Here is an 8164-nt window from a genome sequence, read left to right as displayed (position 1 = left end):
CGGAGCCGTGAAAGACGAGGGTGGTGGTGGTGGTGCCGCCTCTTCGTGGTGACCGCGGCACTCAGAAGGTGCCTATGCCCAGGGTTCATGCGTAAAACGAGGCATTGCATCGTTGGCAACGGCAGCCCGTATCCTCCCTGCCCAGGCGGTAGGGGCTGTGATGCTGCGTTCACGTGCTGAGAAAAAGTGTCGACGTTTCCAACACCGTCAGACTTTAGGGCCGGAATCAACTGGAAACCTGGCGAATGTGTGAGCTCACGTTTCACCTGCTCCAGCAGATAGTCTGTCATTTTCGATAACATTTTCCACCGTTCAAGAGATATACATTGCACGAGTTTAACAGATGAATTAAGTTATATTAGATAACACAAGCCAGACTTTTTATTCTGTCTGGCAAGCAAGAATAAAAAATAGTTTTACATTCATTTGACTAATTTGGTATTATCGTCTGACTAATTTGCGCTCACCTGTGGGGGGAGTTGTATACGTTCACAGTTTCAGAGCTCAGAGTGCCGAGGACCACATGAACGCAGCACAAGAGCATCACCAACCGCATTCAACTCTGACGTCAAACAAAGTCTTTTGATTTGGAAATGTTGCCGAAACATTGTGACGGTAAATCATACGCGGCAGGGTGTGTGTGTGTGATATATGGAGTTATGGCAGTATGGCTTTAATGAAAGTACTTCTAAAGTGGTCTCTTTTTCAAACACACATAGCAGTCTTTAATTTAACAACAATGGTCTATACTTTAATAAAAGGCGACGATAACCAACACACACTTAATGTGGTGATCATCTTTAAATATCTGTGTTTCATACAACATGATTTACAATCTGTGTTTTAGCGCGATGGATCCACTGCCCGTCAATACCAACCCAGTCTGCTCGGCCCTCCCAATAAAAGGTGGACAGTGACATCTAGTGACAGAAAACACAGATATCTGTGTATCTATGTCTCTTTTACTTACCCGAGTCTGTTCCTTCACTGAACGTTTGCTGTGACTTAAAAAAGAAAAATCACTGGTTGTTTCCACGAAGAGAAGAAAAGATGGAGAAAAGTCTCTTTCATAGGAGTGTTGCTTCATAATTTGTGTTTCTGTTGCACTTTGAGTTTGAGTTTTGTTTTGTATTTTTTACAAGTCATTTGAACGTGGCTCTAAATATTTTGTCCAGTAGTGAATATGAACTGAAACATATATTAAATTAAAGTAATGTGCACAACAACTGAGGTATTCTAACAGCAGAAAACAGCCTCCACGTCAGAGAATAATAAGATACTGTGAGGAAATAACAATGATATTAAAGGGAAGTAATGCCTAAATATATATTTCCAAATGCAGATTTAATTATGAGGGAAAATACTGTATGGAAATACACTGTACAGAGAAGTTAGAGGAGGAGAAACTAAAAGATTAATGGCATAAACACTGGTTAATGTCCCAGTAGTCATACACATGAGCCAACATCCACAAAAGTAGCATCTGTCAAATGTCACACATAACTGAATGTAGCCATTGTTAATTGTCATTAATGTCATAATAATGGAAAAATATGAATAAACGAGTGGGGAAATATGACAATGGTGTGGAAAAACACCCTGTTGTTGTTCTCTGTGGCATCTTTAAAAAGTGTATTTGACCTGTATTTAAGATCAATGAGCAGCTGAGAGTATCTTTTGTAAGAATGTGTTCGTCCTCTATCTTCCTGGTAGCTTGTCCTTGTACCTTATTAACATACTTTATGTTTTTTGTCCTTCAATTTGTCATCCATGCGCAGGTCTTTGACATTTAATTAAGACCAGGACTAAATGACAAGAGGTTTCATTATATAAACCGCCTCTTTGATATTTATGTATAAGTAATGATGAGATCTTACAGTACCAGTCAAAAGTTTAATGTTTTTTTCTTTATTCGTATTATTTTCTGCATTGCACACAAACACTGATGACATCAGTACTACAAAGGAACACATAGCAAAATATATTCTCCACATGTTTGTTCCCTGTCTTTCAATCAGCTTTATGAAGTAGTCTGGAATGTTGTAGTCAAACAGGGCTTGTATCCCAGCACCACCTCTGAGCAACATAAGTGATGGTTTCACACATTAAGAGGGCAAGACACTCCACTAATTAACTTTTGACAAGGCATGCCTGTTAAATGAATTTAAAAATAAAAACAAACACAAAAATTAAAACAGTACTGTCAGTAAGTGCTTGCTTTTCTTTTTTCAAACTCAAGATGGCAGTGTTGTTTTGCCTTTGACATACCAACACACTGTGACACAGTGCGCCTATAGGCTGATCTCAGAACAGAGTTAGTTAGATGTGCTTCTCTGGAGATTCCGTCTGTTTGATGGAGGAAATCTAAAATAGATGTGTTTTGTTTTTTCTTTGGGTTTTTTGCTGCTAATGATTGTACCTCTCTCATTGCTGTATAGCCCATGTCCTTCTGAGACAAATCATTCATTTTCACCTTAACTGAGACCACTCAGTCTATACCTAAGTGTCCATATTTGCGTTCCCTGCACCAGAATTATTCACCAGACTTCATGAATGAAGGTCATCCATCTTTTTTTCCAGTTTTTCCTAGTGAGACAAGTCAAAATGTCCACAGGTCTGCTGAGAACAAAGGCCAATGGTAACACACGTTTTAAAAACATATCACTAACTTGTTTATTAATCATATTATATGTTACTGGATGATTGTCACGTCAAAGAGCCTGCAGTGGTACATTTTGTGTAATACAAACATACTTTTACTCAAGTAAAATTATTACATTGTTTTTAATACTTTTATTTTTGACAGACTGTTGACACTGCTTTCACCAGTGTGTCACATAAATATGCACAATACGCAATAATCATCAATCGCACATATGACAATTAGAGTTAGTTATCGCGAGATCTGGGACCGCGGGATTTCCCAGGGCGGTAGGTGGAGACTGGAGCGCCACAGCAGAGTGGAGTCGGTAACCAGGCAGCTGCCGTGTCTCTGTCGGCTAGCCTAGCTCGTAAACAGCGGCAAAACAAGCCCCGGCTGTGTCTGTGAGAATGTAATGACTGAACACGTCGTTGTTTCGACTGATAGAAGAGACAGTGTCCGCCATTGTTCCTCTTGTCATTTCCACTACATGTGTTGTGTTCCCGCTCAGGACCCGTGTCTGCGATACACTGAGGCACTGCTGCTGCCTACATGAGCTAACCTCTCAACTGTCTGCAAAGACAAAAGCAACACTTTCACTCACACCTCAGGTAAGAATGACTGCACACGCAATGGCTTTTTCATTGATAATGCTATCGATGTATCGATACGGTTCCGTGAGCCTGACTGTCACTGAGCAGGTGTATGTGTGTGTGTCTCAGAGAGGAGTGTGTCCGGCTGCTAACGTTACCGTTATGAAGACAGAAGCTTCCAGCTGACACACAGGTCTACTTATGCGCTCACAGATGTGTGTGTTAATGCACTAAAGCTAGTCTATGAGATGTGTGCACACACTCCCTGACTTCTTCAGTGCTGTGAATATCGCACAGCTCTAAACATATTTCAAATGAACTTCAAATATTCGATTCAATGAATGAGTTAACAGCCTGTATGTATGTACACATTATATTTTATCGTCTCAAATAGTAGTTTAACACATCTTCAAACACATTTAAAACTCCCTCACACACACAGTGTGTTTTTGCTCTACAGTGCTGCAGCTAAGCAACTTACTTTGATTCATGGCTTGATCTACAGACTGTAAGAACATTGTGAAAACCCCCATCACTGTTTGTAAAGTCTTCATGTTTGTTATTTGTCTAAAATCCCAGAAACTCTTCATTTACTTTCATAAATGACGAACAAAAGTTGCAAATCCTCCCATGTAAGAAGCTGGAATCAATGGTCCATGTTGTTAATGATGATTAGCAAATGATTAATCGGTCCTCAAAGTGATCGGAGATTAATTTTCTTTCAGTTGACTAATCAATAAATCGACCAATAGTTGCAGCTCTAGTAGGCCTGAGCAGTGATGGAGACAAGGTGGTGATTAAACAGGTGGGTTAAAGCTCATCTCTAGTCAGCGATCATTTAGGGCAAACATCATTAATCTGTTGGTGTAATAATTCTTCATTTATACCTGGATATTTTTGTCCTGTTTGTTTGTTTTCTGTCTGTGCCCAGCTCCCCACTGTCAGTGTATCAGTAACGTGTAATGATAAGGTTTAGGACACAGATCGAAGAATAATTGCTCTTCTAATCATTTTTTGCTCCAGTGTGCTGCATTGGAACTGAACGGGTCTGTCTCTGTCATAGATCTCCTCTGTGTGGATCTGTTCCACAGTAACGACACCAGTGCTGTGACAATGAAAACACTGTAATACTGCTTGTGTGGTATTTACGCTCCATCATGTTAAGTCATGTCCCGGCACTTGCTTCTATTCTTCAGAGGGCTCTCTGACTCTGAATATTAATGTCGTTTATTTTAAAGTCATATGTGTGTTTTGAGCCCCAAAATGTAAAAGATGTTTTGCAGGCAATATACCGGATTTCGATTGGCTGCTCTGCCTCTGGTTAGAAAATATCAGCTGTGAGTTCATTTGAAATCTCCTTGTCACATCTCGATTACACCACCACCTGCGATTTGATATCATTTGTCAATTTCTTTTGTTTTCTCTCCTCTTTTATGTCTGCAATGAGCCGAGACGTTCAACGAGGGTCTCGTGTTACAGACCCAGAGCTCTCTTTCCATTATTCTGTCCCTTTGATCTGCATTTCTGCTCTCGTCTTTGGGAAAAATTCAAAGCTGCAACTTTTTTTTTATCACAAAAACTGAATCGCTGACTTGTGCAGGAAAAGATGAGTTTGGATCACCCTTTGTGAATACTTTTGCATTTTCGAGGCGAAATTCTGCTTGCAGTCTCGTCTCTAAAGTAACTGATATTCATGTATTTCCACATCCCCCTAACCGCTGAGCAGAATTGACTTGCATGGCTTTTCAAAAGTGTCACAGTGAGTAGATGCATCCACACACAGTATGGGGCTCAGTCCTTTTTTTACAAAACAGTTTATGCGTTAGGGTGAGTCTGAAAACATACTTGTGCATAGATGCACATAAACGTCTCTGCAGGGAGATCCGTGCGGTGCAAGGCTTTGCATTGTGGAGGAGCTGATGTGCACGCGTCTCAGGATTTCCAGCACAGTGACCTCAATAAGAAAGTAAAAGAGGTGCCTCTCATAACAGACTGCTGTCATTCTGGGCTGCATGCCTTTTTTGTTTAATTGTCAGAGTTTGAAATTGTACCTTCTGGTGCAAGGTGAGCGCTCTGTGCTGTTAGATTAAGGGTGTGTCTGCAACCAAACCGGAACTGATGATTGCTGGAACAGTGGAACAACTAACCAAGATGGTTTTGATGAGTTTTATGTTGTTTCTGTCGAGTTTGAAGGTTGATAGATTATAACAAGCTGAAAATAGCCACTGCCATGTTGGCTGTACTGCCTCTTTGTCTCCTGGTCAAATCTAAAAATCGGCAAAGATGTGGATCATTGGTGGAATTGACACTTGGGTGCTCTAATAAGCCATCTGTAATGTTAATTCTGAATAACTTAATATAACTTGAACAGGTCAGTTCTATAAAAAATCACCCTCAGTACAGTTGTCATGAAAATTAGCTGTATTGACCAGAACAGTTTTTTGTACCGGGCTGTAAACATGTTTATTTCTGCTGTGAAGTTGGACATTTGGACATGGGGATTTATGGAGACTGACTCACTTCTAGAGCCAGCCTCAAGTCACTTTCCCTACCACGGAGGTTGTCGGCACTAGAAAAGTTGCAAATACGTATACTTACAAGGCTCGTGCAAGTTCACTATGCAGACACTTGACTGTACCCTCAAATCAGATGATTCTCTGATTGTCACAAAGCTCACAGGTTATGATTTGGAGTCTTTCTCAAAGTCGTGATCCAGTGAAACACTTTGCAAGCTTTCAGACACTTGCACTGTCTAAAGATTCAGGTTTCTGACAGTCTTAATATTTTATTTGGCCTGTCTGAGGTGTCAGGGAACACGTCAACACAAACAAGTGTAGAGGTTTCATGCAGATAAGAAACCAACTATTCAGATTCATCTGTCAAGGTGGTAATAATTACTTTGTAGTATTTCAGTTATCCATTATAACCTCCGATCACTGACGCTCTGGTGTGTGAGTCATTAGAAACTTGTGCTGTTCAGCCAAACCCACAAGTCCCAGAGCTTCCAGAGATACTAGGCTATATTTATCAGCCTGAACTTCATACAAATCTCTCTCACACAACACAACTGAAAGATTTCTGTTGTCTGCTTAAAAATGTTGATACAAAGGTGCTCCTTTGAAACCTATGGTTTAACTTTCTTTCACTTGATTCCATGTCCTTAACTAACTTCAGATATTCCTTGGATGCAACATTAGTAATCATTTATTGGGATTTTTTTGTCTAGCGCCAGATTACTACAGTGTCTGTTAAACCAAATTATTCTGCATCTGCCTGGCCTTGATCATCCATGTGACGTACATTTGGTCAAAATTTAGGTTAGGTATCTTTTTGTAACCTTTGCTGTTCAAAAAAGACCAAAAAGACTTGGTCAAACATGTCTTTCTGTACAGCAGTTCAGGCTTTACAATAGCTAGCAGGAAGCTCTGTAGTAGGGCTGTTGTTGGCTGTTGCTGCTGATGCCAGGGTTGAAAATGTGTCCGATTCTAAAATGTTGGACTGGGCTTTGGCAAGTGCACAAGTTTGATATCACATAATATATTAGCCTCGAAACGGGATCCTGCTACTTCCCAGCAGTGTCCCATTCACCATTTCCCCCCCAAGATGGCCCTACTCTGACCCTGCTTACTTCGATCCCTGAGTCAAACAAGACTTGATATCTGGTAGTGCGACATTAACCAGAGCTAGCTGTCAAACTAGATCATAAAAGTTCTGTGGCATTCATTCCAGAACATACAACAATGATAGCGCATGTGGACAGATGAATGAATGAATGAATGAATGAATGAATAACCTGGTGTGGGATCATTAAAGTCTATCCTATCTTGTTTTATCATACTGGGTTCATAGCAGCTGTTAAAAATAATACACGTTTATACCAGATATGAAAGGACTGACCTGAGGGTCTGTGTGACATTAATTACATCCATATGTGGACTGTACGCACAGACAAATGTGTAAGGAATATCTCCTCCCTTTAAGGACAGTTATGCACCAGAGGATGCTCAGTGAGAGCTTTCGTCCCTGACACTGTGTCCTACACAATTTTGAACAAGATGAAAATCCTCCTGAATTCTCAGGTTACCAAAGTTTCCAAAACGGACAAGAGCAGCAACTTAAGAGCTCGAGCGAATATCTTGAAGAGTACACCCGGGCTCGGTATTCTATTTCTGTCCCTTTTCTGGCATGTTGCCTGTTGTCCCGGGGCAGTGCTGAAGTGCCACGCTGCGGTGTTTTTAGACAACGTCCTTCTCACTTTGTTCCTCTTTGTCTGTCTGTCACTTCCACACACACACACACACACACACACACACAGTCTGCAGATTGTCCACACCAGCCTCGGTTCTCTTGTGTCCCTTGCGAGAACAGACAGCACAACGTAGTGTACAGTCTTTGGCTTAATATCTGCTGTGTTTCAGGCATAGTAGTGCTCTGTTAGCAAGTGATATAGGGAAGGACAAAAATGTTATTAAGCAGCGGGCTATCAATCAGCTGAGTAATCAGTCTCAGTGTGGAATAGGTGAGTAGTCAGACATGTGATGTGTCTAACACAGACTGCAGGCATTCACTGCCAGTCATTACAAAGCAGCCAACCTATTTTTTCACCACTCCACTCAGATGGCATTGCGCCGCATTTATGTAACAGAACATTGTGTGTGTGTGTGCGTGCTTGTCTGTCCAAATGTGTTTGAGAAAGAGATGCAAAGTGAGAGAAAGGGTATGAGGCTTGTCTTTGTACAGCCAGATAATGGCTGCTGGGCCATTAATTCTCCCTAGTGCTACACTGAGCTCAAAGCGACTTGATCCAACCTGACAGGCCACATTTGGTCCAGGAATAAAGATGACAACGAATAGGGACGCATCATCACGGCTAGAAGAGATCAGCAGTCAAGTGGCCGATGGGAAAGAAAAGCAGGTGGAGGGAGGAAAT

The 8164-nt window shown here is 41.1% G+C and overlaps 2 protein-coding genes across 9 annotated transcripts in view; one reads left to right on the top strand and one right to left on the bottom strand.

Annotated features, from left to right (window-relative positions):
- The window catches only part of snrka (SNF related kinase a), a 45909-nt gene extending 45418 nt beyond the window's left edge, over nucleotides 1-491 (bottom strand). Inside the window, exon 1 of the mRNA XM_027287176.1 lies at nucleotides 468-491. The gene's annotated coding sequence lies outside the window, so the exon portion shown is untranslated. The remainder of the gene's footprint in view (nucleotides 1-467) is intronic.
- A 2428-nt stretch (nucleotides 492-2919) lies between these two features.
- Nucleotides 2920-8164, top strand: part of pomgnt2 (protein O-linked mannose N-acetylglucosaminyltransferase 2 (beta 1,4-)) — a 49319-nt gene continuing 44074 nt past the window's right edge. For 5 of the 8 annotated variants that reach the window (XR_003463582.1, XR_003463580.1, XR_003463579.1 and 2 more), the window contains exon 1: nucleotides 2920-3252. The gene's annotated coding sequence lies outside the window, so the exon portion shown is untranslated. Of the gene's footprint in view, nucleotides 3253-3363; nucleotides 3428-3988; nucleotides 4040-8164 lie in introns of those variants that run through there. The other 3 variants (XM_027286863.1, XM_027286861.1, XM_027286860.1) reach the window with 3 other exon arrangements.

This window comes from Larimichthys crocea, chromosome XIII (assembly GCF_000972845.2).
Source record: "Larimichthys crocea isolate SSNF chromosome XIII, L_crocea_2.0, whole genome shotgun sequence".
Lineage (NCBI taxonomy): Eukaryota > Metazoa > Chordata > Actinopteri > Sciaenidae > Larimichthys > Larimichthys crocea.
Note: the sequence above shows the minus strand (reverse complement) of the source record. Positions and strands in the feature narration are given on the sequence as shown.